This window comes from Narcine bancroftii, chromosome 2 (genome assembly GCF_036971445.1).
Source record: "Narcine bancroftii isolate sNarBan1 chromosome 2, sNarBan1.hap1, whole genome shotgun sequence".
Classification (NCBI taxonomy): Eukaryota; Metazoa; Chordata; class Chondrichthyes; order Torpediniformes; family Narcinidae; genus Narcine; species Narcine bancroftii.
Genome location: NC_091470.1, coordinates 88875116 through 88892433, shown reverse-complemented (window position 1 = coordinate 88892433; position 17318 = coordinate 88875116).

Below are 17318 nucleotides of genomic sequence, written 5' to 3'. Positions count from 1 at the left end.
GCGCCTGCATTTCCTTTTGTCTCCAAGTTCCAGAGGGAAGACCGAATTACATCATGTGATTCATTCACTAATCTGGACACGACTGGAATTATGTGCTGCTTTAATGAAGGATATTTAATTGAGTTAGCAAACTGACAGCAAGGCCACACACCTTTGTACCCTGGAAGTTTTTGAATTGTCCAATAAGCCCCAGGAATGGCCAGCAACAGCAGGACACAGACATGCCAGAGGAACTCAGAAGGCCATGTAACATCCATAGGAAGCACAATGCTTCAGCCCTGAGCCCTTCGTCAAGTGGGTCGAACAACAGGTATACTCTGTAATAAAAAGGGAGGGGCACAGGCTAACAGGTAAGAGGGGAGAGGAGAACAGAAAAGTATTTGAGATGAGATAGGAAGAGAGGGCAGAGGATAGATCTTTGACAGGGGAAGGAGGTGGGGAGCTGGAGAAAGGGAAGCAGAGGCATAAGGAAAGAGAGATCAGAGGGGAGGGGGGTTAACAGAAACAGGAGATGATATTGGTGCCATCCGATTGGAGAGAGCCAAGACAGAGAATAAGGTGCTTCTCCAATTTACAAATGGTCTCAACTTGACAGAACATGAAGCCATGGATAAATATGTGGGTGTGGAAATGATATGAGGAATGGAAGTGGTTGGCCACTCAGAGGTCTTTGCTGTTGAAGTAGACAGAGCGAAGCTGCTCAACGCCCAGTCTCTCCAATGTAGAGGAGGCCCCATCAGGAGCACCGGATGTAGTAAATTACCCCTGCGGATTCACAGGTGAAATGTGGTTTCACCTGAAAGGATGGTTTAGGGCCTGCAGCCATGGAATGCTTGAATGAAGTCACCCCTCATTGTCTTGAATGTAGACACAGCAATTAGTGGACTGTAGGATCTTTGGTGAAGATTTGACCTGCACAGAAACTTAATGCAGGAATACATTCTGGGCATTGTTGATGAGGTTCTCCTGATGCTCCTCATTCACATTCAGCTGAAAAAAAAGCAATCCTGCCAACACATCACACAGATGCTAGGAAGTTAGAAAAGGATATTATTTTTTGTTGACGGGACAACTTCGTCATCTGGTTAACTGCTGCATAATATAGTTTGAGGTATCATGATCAATTGCTCAGATTCTTTGAATAAAACTTTGGTTTGATCCTTTTTTCTCATCCTTCCTTTGGTTGAATCTTCAAAGAATAAGGAAGTGCCTTCATTTCCAGTAGATTGGTTTAATTCCAGAATTTTTGACATTGCATAGTGATTCCTGTCTGGATGTCTTTAAAGATGTGAGACTATAACAGACAGCAATGACTCCACACATGATTTTAGCTATGTTTGAGCACATCCCTCCAAATAGAATCAGTTTTGCAAACCCATCTTTGGGCAGAATTGCTACAACTATTGGTAACTCAAGGCCTGGTGCCATATCCTGCATTCAATGGGTCTAACTTTAAGAACTCCTCAATAAGTTGTGAGAGTGCTCCGCACCAAGGACAGCTGACTGAAATGCTGCTCGTAATGATCTTTCCTCACGATGGAACAGTCTGGAGCTGTGTTTATCTGCATCATGAATAACTTGATGTCAATCAGAATTGTCATTCTACCAATCCTCACTGATTGTAGTCCGGAGATTAGGAATCCAGGATCCAATTACACCTGAGTTCCAGGTTTTGGAGTTTGCTGAGGTTAAACAAGAAAATCAGGAGACACCTTTCGACCTGCTGAGTTTCTCCAGCATTATGTTTTTACCTGGAGTTTGCTGATCAGTTTTTGAGGGGATAATGTGGTTGAATGCAGAACTGTAGATAATAAACAGCATCCTTTGCATCTTTGCTGTCCAGATGTACCAAGGCTTTGTGCAGAGCCAGTGAGGTGGCATCCACAGTGACCTTTTGCTGCTGTAGGCAGATTGGAATGGATCCATGTCACTGCTCAGATAGGAGCAAATATGCTTCAACTTCAGCCTCTCAAACACTTAATCACTGTGGATGTAAGTGCCACTGGTCAATAGTTACTTAGGTAGATTACCATGCTCTTCTTAGGCCCTGGTATGATTGAGGCCAGTTTTTTGAAACGGGTAGTTATCATGTCCTGCCGGAATGAGATGCTGAAGATATAGCAAAGTTGGTCAGCACAGTCCCACTTATAATGGGAGTTGTCTTCCAATGCATTTTTGGCTGCCTTTTCCAATGAAGTTGCACTTCTATTATCCAAACCCAAGAAGATGTTCTTAGTGTCTCACAGGTTCGACTTCATCTTCTTGTCCCTGAGACTACAAGTGAAATGGTCTCTCAGTGGGTGATCGAAAACCTTGCCAAAGTTGCTGGGCTCTGTCATGTTAATAAGGCTTCTCCCATGATCTGATGGCATGTGATGAATTTATGACTGGCCACTCTGTCAGCTGGCTGTGGTAATTAAAAACTTTAAAATTCAGACATACAGCACGGTAACAGGCCCTTTCGACCCACGAGTCTATGCCTCCCAATTACACCCAATTAACCTACGACCCCCAGTATGTTTTGAATGGCGGGAGGAAACTGGAGCCCCTGGGGAAAACCCTCGCAGCCATGGGGAGAACATACAAACATCTTACAGACAGCGTGGGATTCAAACCCAAGACTAACTGCTACGCTTCCTTAGCTTCCTGTTGAGCCAGTTCTAGTGAATGCGTGGAATACTTTGGAGCCAACTCCTTTGTGCTCAAAACCTGTACATTTTCAGCATTGTTCTCCATCTCTGTAATGTTATTGGCCAAGAATGAGATCACCATTCTCCAACTGAATAAAATGCAGCACCTCAAACTAAATAAAAGAAAAAGGTTTGAGCACGAGTGCAACACACAAACGTGCTGGACAAACTCAGCAGGTCATGCAGCCTGTACAGCAAGTAAAGGGTAACCAATATTTTGGACCTTGGTCCTTTGGCAGGTATAAGCAGTAACAGGCTGTTCCCTGAATAGGTGAAGGGACAAGGGAAGGTAGAGGAGGAGGAAGGGACAGGGAGAGGAACTAATGCTTCCCTCTTCCCCTATCACAGCTCAGATTTTCTCTTTCCCTCTCCCACCTGTACCCACCCAACTTGATGGCATTAAAATTGACCTCCAACTTCCATTAAACCCTACCCCAAGTCTCTCTCATCCCCCTGTCTCCCAAACCCTTCCCTTCCTTCTCCCATCAGAGAGTTATACTCTACCTTTCCCACTTTCCAGCTTTTTTCTTTTCTACCCTCCCACCTGCATCCACTTGTGACCTCTTACCTATTAGCCTGTGGCCCGCCCCCTGCCCCTTCCTCCCTCTCTCCTCTCCTCTCCATCCTGTGTTTATTGAAGTGCTTGTCTGATTTCACTTGTACCTGACAAAGGGCTCTGGCACGAAACGTTGGGTCATCTGGATACGGCGCGACCTGCTGAGTTTCTCCAGCACATTTGTGTATTCCACTCAACCCCAGCGACTGCAGACTTTCTGAGTAACTCCTTGAGCACTTGATAAAACATTACTTGAAGGTGCTGACAGTTGCTTTGTTACCAAGCTATGTAGCACTACATTTAACTCAAGTAACCTCCTTGCCATTATTTCCAGTTTACTTGCAGAATGTGGACAATTCGTGAATCTTGTTCTGCACCCCAGGTTAGTAATGGGGCTCTTGGAAATTCCATAGTTATCTGATAGGTGAGAATAAAAATAACTTTGAAATTAATGGGTGATTCAATGAAGCAAACAACTATGATTTTTAGAATGGTCTATCAAAGGTTCTGAAATTTAGTTGGGCTGTGCCTTAATATCAGGTGTACGTAAGGCCAATATCCTGCATTTGTTAAGAGGTTCCTTTCTCTTTATTGCATTCTTTACATTTCTGTATATCAAAAGTTAAATGCTACAGATGCTGAAAATCTGAAATAAAGGCGGAAAATGATGGGAACACTCAGCATTAGTGAAGAGAGAAATAGATTTAACTCGACAGATTCATGAACCTTCATCGAGATCTTGTGATGAAAGGAGTGATGAACCTGACCTGTTCACTGCTTCGCCGCAGATGTTGCCTGACATTCCTATGTATTTTCCCACATTTGTTTACCTGCTGGCGCTTAAGTGGCAAAGACAGCATTTATTGCCACTTAAGATAGTGGTAAGTGTTCTTAAAAAAACCCTTAAATTCTGGTTCTGAACAATCAGTTTGCTTGATTCTCTGTGAGCTTGGTTTCAGACCTCAGGTAGATCAGATAACGTCAGGAAAATTACTCTAACAAAGGGCACTTGAAAAATAAATATTTTTACTTGATCAATTGTGTAATTTCACATGGTTAATTAATTAAGATATATATTACAATGGAGATTAAGGTATATATTACAATGAAAGAGAGACAAAAACAATTGTAAAGTGAGAGGAAACATAACTAGATTGTGGCTTCTGATATGATATGAGGTGGCTATCCACAGTTGGGAGTTTATCGATTTTGTTAAAAGCACAATAATGTCCATTGCCTTCTACAGAGGCTGTCCAACCTGCTGATTCTCTCCAGCACAGTGCATTGGTCCAGTCCTCCAGCATCTGAATTCTGGATTGTGGGTGGGTTACCTTTCTCCCTTCTTGGTGACCTTTGGGGATGTTTTTTGTCCCCTCCATGCTGGCCAGGTCATGAGAACCATTAACAGCTTTACTACCTTCGTCCACGTCACAATGACTCGAGGCAAGGCAACCTCATGGTAATAAGAAAGAAAGAAGAACTATTTGCTCCATCTCCAGAGACGACTGATCCATCCTTTTGCCGTGGCAGTGTGTTTTAGTCACCTGAATGCCAGAAGTTCTGCTGCAGAGGTAGTAGCTCTTTCAAGGCAACAGTAATCTGATAAAATTATCACAGAAAAATGCTACAGTCCTCATTACAAAACACTGCCACAAGCACAGGGACCCAGGAAAGTCACTCTTGCTTAAGTCATCAAGAAACACAGAAGGTATTTGAAAAGATGTAAATGTGCTGCGTGATTTTAAGTCCTGAGCATTGATGCTCTCACTCAGTAACAATATTCAATACTCACTATGCACATTAATGGTCTGAATGAATACCCAGAGGCCTGGAGTGTGCATAGAATCAGAAGGCACAGAAACAGGCCCTTCAGCCCAACTAGTTTAATCTTTCAGGCTTTACCCCAACCAGAAGCCCTGGATGAACCTGTTGACAGCCAGATCACAGGCATTTTTAAGTCCAGAGATCCAGATCACTGAAGAACGAGCAGGTCCAACCTTTGGAAAGTCATCTCCTGGGCGAAATGGAGTTTCTGGATGAAAATAGAAACAATGAAAGATACTCAACAGCTGTGGCAGGGTCTAAATGACATAACCCGCTACAACCCCAAATCCAGTGTCGGAGGAGACAGCAAAGGTTCACTCCCAGATGAACTCATTACCTTCTGCACTGGATTTGATCACAAGAACAAGGAAGAACCACCACTGCACTCCCTCACGCCCCGACGATCCTCTCCGAGGATGATGTGTGGGCTGACTTCAGGAGAATGAATCCAAGGAAAGCATCCGGTCCAGATGGAGCACCTGGCTGAGTATTAAAGATCTGTGCTGACCAACTTGCCAATGTATTCATGGACATCTTCAACATTTCAGCCAGCAGGGATGGTACCCGCCTGTTTTAAATTAGGGGGTCAATCATACTGGTGCCCAGGAAGAGTGCAGTAACCTGCCTTAATTACTGTTAACCAGAGGCACGTGCATCAACAGTGATGAAGTGTTTTAAAGGCTGGTGATGAAGCAGATCAGCAACGTGGATCAATTTCAATTCGCCTACTGTGGATGCCATCTCACTGGCTCTACACCAAGCCCTGGAACATTTGGACAGCAAAGACGCAGATATCAGAATGCTCTTTATTGACTACAGTTTGCCATATAACACCATCATCCCCTCAAAATGATCAGCACACACCCAGACCTGGGATTCAACCACCCCCCCCCCCCTCACTGTAACTGGATCCTGGATTTCCTCACCCTCAGATCATAATTGCGAGGATTAGTAAGAAGATCTCCTCCACAATCTCCATTGGTACCAGAGCACCATAGGGCTGCATTCGTAACCCCCTGCTCTACTCATTTCACATCTATGACTTTGTGGCTCGGTATGACAACGCACCATCTACAATTTCACTGTAGTGGGTTGTATAAAAAGGGGTGATGAGTCAGCGTACAGGAGGGAGATTGAAAACTTGGCTGAATGGTGTAATAACAATAACCTCGCATTCAATATGCTATCTCGGACCGCAAGACCCTGCAGAGGATAGTGAAGTCAGTGGAAAAGATCATTGGGGGATCTCTTCCTACTATGAAGGACATCTACAACACTCGATGCAGGTAATAAACATTGTGAAGGACTCCACACCCCCCTCATGTAAACTGTTCTCCTTTCTGCCATCTGGCAGCACTCGGGCCCTATGTCCAGACTGGGCAACAGTTTCCCCCCGCCCCCCCCAAGCCATCAGATTCCTAAATTCCCAGAACACATGGGGATAATTGACTTTTACTGTATACATCTTAATATTTTAATATTTAAATGTGTTTAACTTCTATCCTAACATAGTTCTGTAAATATGCTCTGTGGACCTGGAGAGATGCTATCTCATCTTTACCGTGCGAGCATAGAATGAACAATAAATAAAAGGTGGCTTGACTTGACAATTATCTCCAAAACCAAAGAGCTGATTGTTGACTTCAGGAAGGGAAAACCAGAGGTGTAGGATCCATTGATCATTGAGGGATCAGAGGTGGAGAGGGTGAGCAAATTTAAGTACTTGCAAGTCACTATCTCGGAGGATATCTCCTGGACACAACACACCAATGGCATTGTGAAGAAAGCACGCCAGTGCCTCTACTTCTTCAGGAGTTTATGGAGATTTCCTATGACATTGGAAACCTTGGCAAATTTCTGTGGAGGTGTGGTGGAAAATGTGCTGACCGGCTCCATCATGGACTGGTGTAGGAACACCAATATCCCTGAGCGTGAAGTTCTCCAAAAGTAGTGGATACAGCCCAGGACATCACAGGCAAAACCTTCCCTACTATCAAGAACATCTACAGGGAAGCAGCAATCATTAAGGATCCACATCACATGCTCTGTTCCTGCTGCTGCCATCAAAAGAGAGGTCTAGGTGCCACAAGACTCACACCACTAGGTCCAGGAACAGCTGCTACCCCTCCATCATCAGACTTCTCAATGACAGACTCATTTATGGACTCTTACTTGTGCATTTCATTGAATTTTTTCTCTATATTGCACAATCAGTTTTTTTTACTGTACTTTGTGTACAATGTGTACATTGAGTACAGGTTATTCTCCCTGACAATAAATCTGAAATCTGTACATTGATCACCCATTAAACTAATCCTACATTAATCCCACATTTTAAAAAAATTACCCCACATTTTCATCAATATCCCTCCTCAGATTCCATACTCACCTGCACAATAGGAGCAACTTACAGTGGCCTGATAACATTGCTGGAATGTGGAAGGAGACCTGAGCACTAAAAGTAACCCAGGGAGAAGGTTCTAAGGTCAGGATGCAACTGGTGCTGTGAGGCAGTGGCTCCCCTGGCTACTCCACTGTGGGCGTGAATTCAGACCCCAACACAGCTAGGGAAGTTATCAATGTAGTCCTGTCTAGCTGGTAGAACTGCGGTTTGCATTCCGCGCAGATGGGTCAACCCTTGTTTACTGTCCTTACCTCCTCCACCGAGAATAGGAGATTGTGGGTCCTTATGAAATGGAACAATCTAGTGACGCCCCGGGTGGCCCAGCTCATTGTGCAAGCTCTATAGCTGGGACGTGTGATTGAGGGCCGCGCACATGCCCCGGGACAGCACATCGGGGGCTCATTGAGCTTCCTGGGCCAGTATAGAATGTTGTAATTGTATGTGGACAGTTCTATCCTCCAGCGCAAAATTTTGTCGTTTTTTATTTTCCCCCTGTTCTGGTTGACGAACATGAATGCTATAGATTGTTGGTCCGTGACCAGAGTGAAGTGCTTACAAGCCAGGTAATGTCTCCAATGCCTCACTGCTCCTACGATGGCCTGTGCCTCCTTCTCCACTGCCGAGTTTCTCACCTCTGACCCCTGTAAGATCCGCAAGAAAAAGGCTACTGGTCGCCCCTCCTGATTCAGTATGGCCGCTAGTGCTACATCTGAGGCATCCGTGTCCACTTGGAAGGGGATCGTCTCATCTATGGCCCGTAGGGTTGCTTTTGCAATCAGGTCCATAATCTCTGTAAAGGCTTTGACAGCCGCCAAGTCGAGGGGAAACAGCGAGGCTTTTACGAGCAGGCGGGCTCTGTCGCATAGTTGGGAAGCCACTGTGCATAGTACATGAAGAGTCCCAAACATCTCTTTAACATTTTCTGTGTGTGAGAGACTGGGAGGTCTAGGACTGGGTGCATGCGGGCAGGGTCCAGGCTGATTTCCCTGTTTTGTACTATGTATCCCAGGATGGCCAGTTTCTTAGCGCTAAAGACGCATTTGTCCTTATTGTATGTTAGGTTACTTTCCTTAGCTGCCTGGAAGAAGCACTTGAGGTTCATATCATGGTCGGCTTGAGAGTGGCTGCAAATGGTAACATTGTCGAGGAAAGGGAACACTGGCTGGTCTACTATGCGGTCCATCAGACAGTTTACTTTCGACCCATTAATTTTAATACTAACAGTTGCATTTGATAAATCGTGTGGACTCGCCTGGTTCAGACGTAGAGAGGCCAGCATGGCAGTTCCACCATTCTGGTATTCAGCGTCCTGATCATAGTAGAACTCTGGGTCATATTCCTCCCCCATTGGTGGTGTCCTCTGTCCGGCATTCTTTGTCCAACATGGCCGGCTGCACATGGCACTCTGTTTCTGTCTACCTGAGGAGGAAGAAGAGCTTTCCTGTCTCTCATTTGCATGAGAAGAGGCTTTGGTGGGAGCCTTAGGGCTTCTGCAGACTTTTGCATAATGCCCTTTCGTTCTGCAGTTTGAACAGCTCGCTTCTCTAGCTGGGCAGGGAGCTCTGGGGTGCTTGTGCTGCCCTCAAAAGGAGCACTTGGAGCGTTCCAGTGGAGATACTGCTGCTATATGTTGCCCTTGAGCACTTGTGTTCCTCTCCCTGTGCAGGGCTAATGAGTCCAGCAAGGTATACTCCTCCAGTACCTTTCTAGTATCTTTCAGAGCCTCTGCGATAATTTCTGCCTCCTCCAGCCTGACTGTTCCCTTTTCTAGCAGCTTCTGCCTGATGTCGGTAGATCAGACGCCCGCTACAATCCTGTCTCTTATGAGCTCGTTCACATACTCTTGAGCAGATACAGTTTTAAAAGTACACTCCCTAGCTAAGTCCTTCAAGGCGAGGACGAAATCGCTAACAGACTCCCTGGCTTGCTGCGACCTGATCATGAGCCTGTGTCTGGAGTGGAGCTTGCTGTGCCCTTTATTATAGTGTCTATGCAAGGTGCTCATAGCCTCTTGATAGGACTTGCATCCTGTACAAGGGAGTACGGGCGATCGCTCAGCTGCACCAGCAGCAGCATAAGCATTTCTTCCTCCGACGCCCCATCAACCCCCACGTAGTTCAGGAAACACCTCTGCCACTGGTTGAAGCGAGTGCTTGCCCGAGGGGCCCTGGGGTCCAATTCCAGCCTGTCTGGCCTCAGCACCTGGTTGAACTTGAGTCTTTGATTCTGTGGCAGTGGAGATGCCTGATCCCTTCCCCAAGCGGCCACTTGATCCTAACCCTAACCCTCAGCATACCCCTACTCTGCAGCCAACGAGCAGACCTGCGCCTTCAACAACCCAATGTCAGGATCCCCACCCTCAATACCCCCAACCTCCCTTGCCCCGGTACCCTGAAGGTCCAAGAGACTAAGGAAAGCCCGCCAAACCCTGGACATGAACTTGTGGGGGGTGGAGTGGCTAAATTCCTTTAAGCAGGGGTGAATGTGGTGATATGCCATTACACCACTAGGTCACCAGGGCCCACCACCTGATGACCCTGTATATAAAGCCAATTGGAGCTCATGCTCCTCCTTCTGACCTGGGCTTGCACAGAGGCAAGATCTAGCTGTATATATCACTCTATTAAAGCCTGCATTTAACTTTCACTCTGCTTCGTGTGGTTGATGTTGGTCTCAGTTACACTGCGAATGGTGAATGTAAAATTACCCAACTATCTTACAGTCTGATGGACCAGTATCTTTCAAGAGAGCAAGCTCTCACCCTTAGCATATCTGGTTAAATGTTAGTCCAGCTGTTCTCAACCTTCTTTTGGCTGAAGGCCCCCCGAGGACTCTGCTCAAATTTAAAGCTCCCTTTCCTGTGAAGGAGTCAAAGTTAGTTGGTTTCTTTTGTACTTCTCTCCTAAAAATTACACAACAATAAAACCAAATAAATAATGAGAGGGGAAAGAAATCAGGTTCCAGATGATTAAGGAAGACAAGGCGAAAGAAGGAGATCCTAGGACACTGTCATCCTATGTTGAGAATGATTCCTTGTGGGCAAGGCTATCTGCATGTGCTCCCCAGCAGCCACCATGACCAGTCCTGCATCTCACTTGGTTCAATAAAAGGTGGTTTCAGACTTGGCTCTGACATAAACAATTTGCCTAATTTTAAAACCAACTTTCCTCCCTCCATCATTGATGGGCGTGACACTGTGCACGAGTGAGGAAGATGGAGTGAAAGATCTTGAACTGAAAGTTACCTGCAGTAATTGGAAACCTGCCTTCCAGAGAGCTTCAATCATGTAAATGTTTCACCAGTTGTTGGACTTTACCAGCTATGAAACAGCGTCCCACTCTTACAGTGTTTCCTGTTACTAACTTGGACAGGAGTAAAAAAATGATTCACACAAAGAATTATAAATCAGGGGAAAGATATACTCTGAAAACAACAAGAAATGTTGCTCATAGCCCACTGTGCTCCAGACTGAAGTAAAAATCTTTATGAACTATATCAGATCAATCTTACTGATAAATGTCTTAAAGAGTTTATTGGATCTGTCATGTAAATGAATACATCATCTGCAAATAAATTAATTTTATGTTCTTCTTTTCCAACTTTAATAGCTACAATGATACAGACCCATGCATGAGGGACTACACAAGGCCAATTCTAGGAATCTTATTCACAAATTTAAGAGAAGGTTGGATGTGTACGTGGAGGAGAGGGGGTTGGAGGGTTATTGGCGGAGAGCGGGAGGTTTGAGCTAATGGAGTTGTTCTAGTGAACTGGTGCGGACTCGAAAGGTCAACCTGGCCTGTTTCCGCTCCGTAAATGGTTATATGGTTATGGTTATATTGTCTGATTTCAGTCTGTGGCCACCAGGGGGGGCCCTATAGCCTCCCCTTGAAGAAGGGCTCAGGCCTGAAAGGATGGTTATGTATTTTTACTTCCGATGGACACTGTGTGACTTGCTGAGTTCCTCCAGCATTCCTGTGTTTTTACCAAGTCTAGAATGGCAGACACACCTACAACTTGATCCTTAGTTGCTCTCTGAAGTTACGTAAGTAATTTGGAACGGACAATAAATACTGGCCTTGCCAACAATGTCCACGTCCCATGAAGTAATAAGCAATACTTAAATAAGCAGTTTTCGAAATTACGAGCATACAGGACACGTTCTGTTTGAAACATACATCTGGTGCAATTTGCAGGTTAAGATCATGGATAAAGAGACCCACATAAATTAGGTCTTTGTTCCTGTCAACCATCACGTGTCAAAAGAATATAATGTATAGGCCTACAGTAGACATCCAGGTGTGCATTTTCCTGTAGTTGTTACATTCTGTGCTGAAACAGACTGGCAACTACACAGGAGAAGTGGCTGTACTATTGTCATTGGGAGCTGATTTCAAAGATAAAAGGAATTTATGGAGGGCATTTCGGAGAATATACCTGGACTTCCTTGTGAATCTTATATGGTCGCTAATTTACACATATGCACACATTGACTTAATTACCATTCAAATGCAACAAAAAAAAACTCATGGTAAATTTTGCACACGCTGGCATCTCTTTCATTTTAATCAGTGCAAACTGAATGATACGAGGGTGGACCCAATCCCTAAGGTCTCCTTTGGACAGTTGGATTTCCTCATCCCAGAAGTTAGAGCTTGGAGGGCAAGTGGTAGCCTGTGACAGACAGATACAATGTTGGGAACCATTCCCTTTCACTAATGGAGCAGGAGGATGCCATGAAGACATTCCTCTTGTTTATCATCTATATCCCTTGTCCAGTTGCTCCACGATTTGTCATGAATGGATGAACAAAGGCTCTTCTGTATAAACATGCTTAACCTCAGAACTTACAATGCTACTGACGACAGGGTGAACTGAAGAGTAGGTACTTTTAGCAATGCATCAACTTCCCATGAGTTGGATTAGTTCTACTACTAGTGTGGAAAGATGGACAGTGATGCATATTTGCCAAAACAAAATTAGTTCATGGAGGACTGGTTTCTGAAAACTAAAGTTATGTCTGATTGAATTCAGCTAATTTATTACAAATGACAATATATACATGCGTAATAGTTGAATTTTCTGGTCCAATTTTTAGGGTAAAATTTAGGGGTTCAACTATTACCCGCATACTATTTTTGGTAAAATGTTTGGCCTGGAAGTCAGCCTGAATAAAACTGAGGTCCTCCATCAGCCAGCTCCCCACCATGACTACCAGCCCCCCCACATCTCCATCGGGCACACAAAACTCAAAACGGTCAACCAGTTTACCTATCTCGGCTGCACCATTTCATCAGATGCAAGGATCGACAATGAGATAGACAACAGACTCGCCAAGGCAAATAGCGCCTTTGGAAGACTACACAAAAGAGTCTGGAAAAACAACCAACTGAAAAACCTCACAAAGATAAGCGTATACAGAGCCGTTGTCATACCCACACTCCTGTTCGGCTCCGAATCATGGGTCCTCTACCGGCACCACCTACGGCTCCTAGAACGCTTCCACCAGCGTTGTCTCCGCTCCATCCTCAACATCCATTGGAGCGCTCACACCCCTAATGTCGAGGTACTCGAGATGGCAGAGGTCGACAGCATCGAGTCCACGCTGCTGAAGATCCAGCTGCGCTGGATGGGTCACGTCTCCAGAATGGAGGACCATCGCCTTCCCAAGATCGTATTATATGGCGAGCTCTCCACTGGCCACCGTGACAGAGGTGCACCAAAGAAAAGGTACAAGGACTGCCTAAAGAAATCTCTTGGTGCCTGCCACATTGACCACCGCCAGTGGGCTGATAACGCCTCAAACCGTGCATCTTGGCGCCTCACAGTTTGGCGGGCAGCAGCCTCCTTTGAAGAAGACCGCAGAGCCCACCTCACTGACAAAAGGCAAAGGAGGAAAAACCCAACACCCAACCCCAACCAACCAATTTTCCCTTGCAACCGCTGCAATCGTGTCTGCCTGTCCCGCATCGGACTGGTCAGCCACAAACGAGCCTGCAGCTGACGTGGACTTTTTACCCCCTCCATAAATCTTCGTCCGCGAAGCCAAGCCAAAAGAGAGATTTTTGACTACATTAAGTACCTGTATTGTTCAAGGCATCGGGAGCTTGGATGGATGTGCAGGTGGCCTGGACCGGGTGGAAAGTCCGGGTTCAGAGCTTTGAGAGCTCGGATGGGTGGGCGGTTGAGGCCTAGGCGAAAGTCCATGGTTGGGGTGTCGTGAGCGTGGATGGGCGGATGGCTGGGGCCTAGGCAAGAGTGTATGGTTGGAATATTGGGAGCTCGATCTAAATAGGGGAGTTGACTTTTTCGGTGTCAACTATTACCGGCCTATATACAGTAGTATCAGATTTGTAGTTTCACAGTTGATAGATTTGGAACTTCATAGAACAAGTTATTTCACAACTGCAGAATATTCTTTCTGACAGTCTAGGGATTTTGTTTTAGCTTGTAGGTGGATGTGAAAAAGATCATGGCAGTATAACCGAAATAGGAAAATTGTTCAGCCACTGAACCACACTGATTAGTGGTGTTCTGACCCACTTAATGTCAAAGGGGCTGATACACTGCAACATGATGTCTAATGTATCTCTGGCGTGGTTTACAAGAGGGGTGAAAAGGAGCGACCACAGACTGTGCAGAGAGCTGAAGGAAAGTCTGGTGTATTAACGGCAATACCGACGTGCAGTGTCACTCTGCTGAGCACAACTGGGACAAGGCTCATGAAACTCACTGGTTTGCTCCATCCTAGCAAATCGTGCAATAACATTTTGGATGTCCTGTTGAGTTATCCCAATGACCAAACACCTTTGAGATGCTGGAAAAAATAAATGGAAAATTTCCTATGAACTTTTCGTTGGATTCTAGGAATCAAAATATTAAAATTTATTATCATCTGACTTTATACGTACAACCAGACAAAACAACATCTCTCCAGGCCATGCTGCATGTACATCATGATTAGAATTTAAATATCATGCAATTAAATTAGATACTAAATTGCATGTTTATATATAGTAATAGAAGTGGTGGCACAGTTAGCATTGCGATTAGCGCATTACTATTACAGTGCCAGCAATATGGGTTTGAATCCAGCGGCATCTGCAAGGAGTTTGAATGTTCTCCTTGTGTTTGCATGCATTTCCTCTGGGGGCTCTGGGTTCCTCCTACCCTTTAAAATGTGTGTGTCGGGGGGGGGGGGGTAATTGGGCAGCACGGGCCCGTGGGCCAGAAAGGCCTGTATGTCTAAATTTTTTAAAAAAATCAAAAACCTTGCATCCGAACACTTCATTCCTAAGAGGTGCAGAAGGAGGGCATGGTACAATGTTCAAAAGGGACTTCAGAATTTGAGATAAATGTGTGACTTATGAACAAATACAGAGGGAATGACTAGTGAGGGCTCAGCATAGGGTGACAGGTGTTCCAGAGATGGCATTAATAGTCCACTAGCTCTCCCATGGTTGGAAGGGGTTTTGTTGACTTGTGAGATAATTAGGGTTTTTAGACTGCAGGCATGAAGCACACAATTAATGGAATTTGCTGTTCCATGGGCGGTCTAAAAAAAAAGGAAAGTGCAGGAATTTTCAGTCAATTCCTGCACCGCAATTTATCCTGCAGGACCCCTACTACTTTGCAGGGGATGCCTGCAGTCTAAATCACTCTGCGAAGCTCATTGGTGAGTTTGACGTCCAGTTGATGACTCAGGCCACTTTGCTCCATGTAAAACACCGGCACTAACACGCACAGGAATTTAAGGGATGCCGGGTAAATGATCACAAGGTGAGTAATTATGTTAATTTATGTTATTTTTTTCTGAGATTTTTCCTACATTGCTGTCTATAAAACACTAATGCAGTGGTTCTCAGCCTTTTTCTTTCACATACCACTTTAAGTATTCCTTATGCCATTGCCATGTGATTAGTAAGGGATTATTTAAGATGGGATGTGGGTGGAAAGAAAAAAGTTTGAAAACCAGTTTTCATCATCCCTAATGGACTCGTTATGTGCATGGTTTCAAAACTCCAAAGGAAATAGGCCAATGACAATTTTTCTCAAGCAAAATATTTCACCCACATCCCACCTTAAGCAATCCCTTACTAATCACAGAGCACTAATGGCATAGGGATTACTTAAAGTGGCCCATGAGTGGAAAGAAAAAGGTCGAGAACCACTGCACTAATGTATATGACAGCATCCATATGCCCCACACATTCACAGTGGGAGAAGTCAGAGAGTAGTGGTGGATGATTCATTTTCAGACTGCAGGCCTGTGACTAGTGGAGTGCCTCAAAGATCGGTGCTGGGATCATTGTTGTTTGTCATCTATATCAATGATCTGGATGATAATGTGGTAAATTAGATCAACAAGTTTGCAGATGACACTAAGATTAGAGGCATTGTGGACAGCGAAGAAGGTTTTCAAAGCTTTCAGATGGATCTGGACCAGTTAGAAAAATGGGCTGTAAAACGGCAGATGGAATTTAATGCAGACAAGTGTGAGATGTTGCATTTTGGAAGGACATACATGGTAAATGGTAGGGCATTGAAGAGTGTGGTAGAACAGAGGGATCTGGGAATACAGATAGAAAGTAGGTGGATAGGGTTATAAAGAGAGCTTTTGGCATATTGGCCTTCATAAATCAAAGTATAGAGTGTAGGAGTTGGGATGCTAAGGTGAAGTTGCACAAGACATTGGTGAGGCCAAATTTGGGGTATTGCATACAGTTTTGGACACCTAACTACAGGAAAGGTATCAAGATTGAAAGAGTGCAGAGAAGATTTACTAGGATGTTGGCTGGACTTCAGGAACTGAGTTGCAGGGAAAGGTTAAACAGGTTAGGACTTTGTTCCCTGGAGTGTAGAAAAATGAGGGGAGATTTTATAGAGCTATTTAAAATTATGAGGTGGATAGACAGAGTAAATGTAAATAGGCTTTTTCCACTGAGGGTCGGTGAGATACAAACCAGAGGACATGGGTTAAGGGTGAAAGGGGAAAAGTTTAGGGGGAACTTCTTCACACACAGAGTGGTGGTAGTGTGGAACGAGCTGCCAACTGAAGTGGTGAATGTGGGCTCAATTTTAACACTTAAAAAGAATTTGGATAGGTACATGGATGGGAGAGGTATAGAGGGTTATGGGTGCAGGTCAATGGAATGAGGTAAAATAAAGTTTCTGCACAGACTAGAACCTATGGTTCTAGAAATGGCGATAAGTGTGCAAATCATAGTGTTGAGTTGGTGACATTGATGGGCACTGAACAAGTTATGCACTTTGTGAACAGGCAGGTGTAGTCACCCTTTACTTTCGACTTCCAATTTTATCCTCTTTCCACTTTCTCTTCACCTCAAACAGTCCTGCACATTACCTCATTTATCCCCTTCTTTTCAAAGTTTCTCTGAATCTCTCCCTTTCCCCTTCTGTTCCAAACTCCTGGGTTGCAATTTCCTCTTTTTGTTTCAATAACTGAATCAATTCCAAGTTTCTGTTCTGTGTACTGGATATGTCTTGCTTCATTTTGATCCTTTTATCCCCTATTTCATGATTTTGCTTAATTTTTTTTAAACCAAGCTTTCTGTTTTTGTACATGTATTCTCAACTCTACTGGACTGCTTCCACAGCTGGGTTCAGAGAAAAAAAAAACATAGAATTTCCTTGGAGTCCCAGATAATTCACCACTAATGCCAGTCATGTGGAGAATCTGATGTAGGAGTCTATTCAGCCACTTGAATTGGTTCCGACCCTTTCAGAATATTCCCTCAGTCCCATTTCCTGCAACCTAGTCTCATTTCCTATTGATTCTCCTGTTTAGCAAATTGAGAGGTCATTTACAGTAGCCAATTAACCA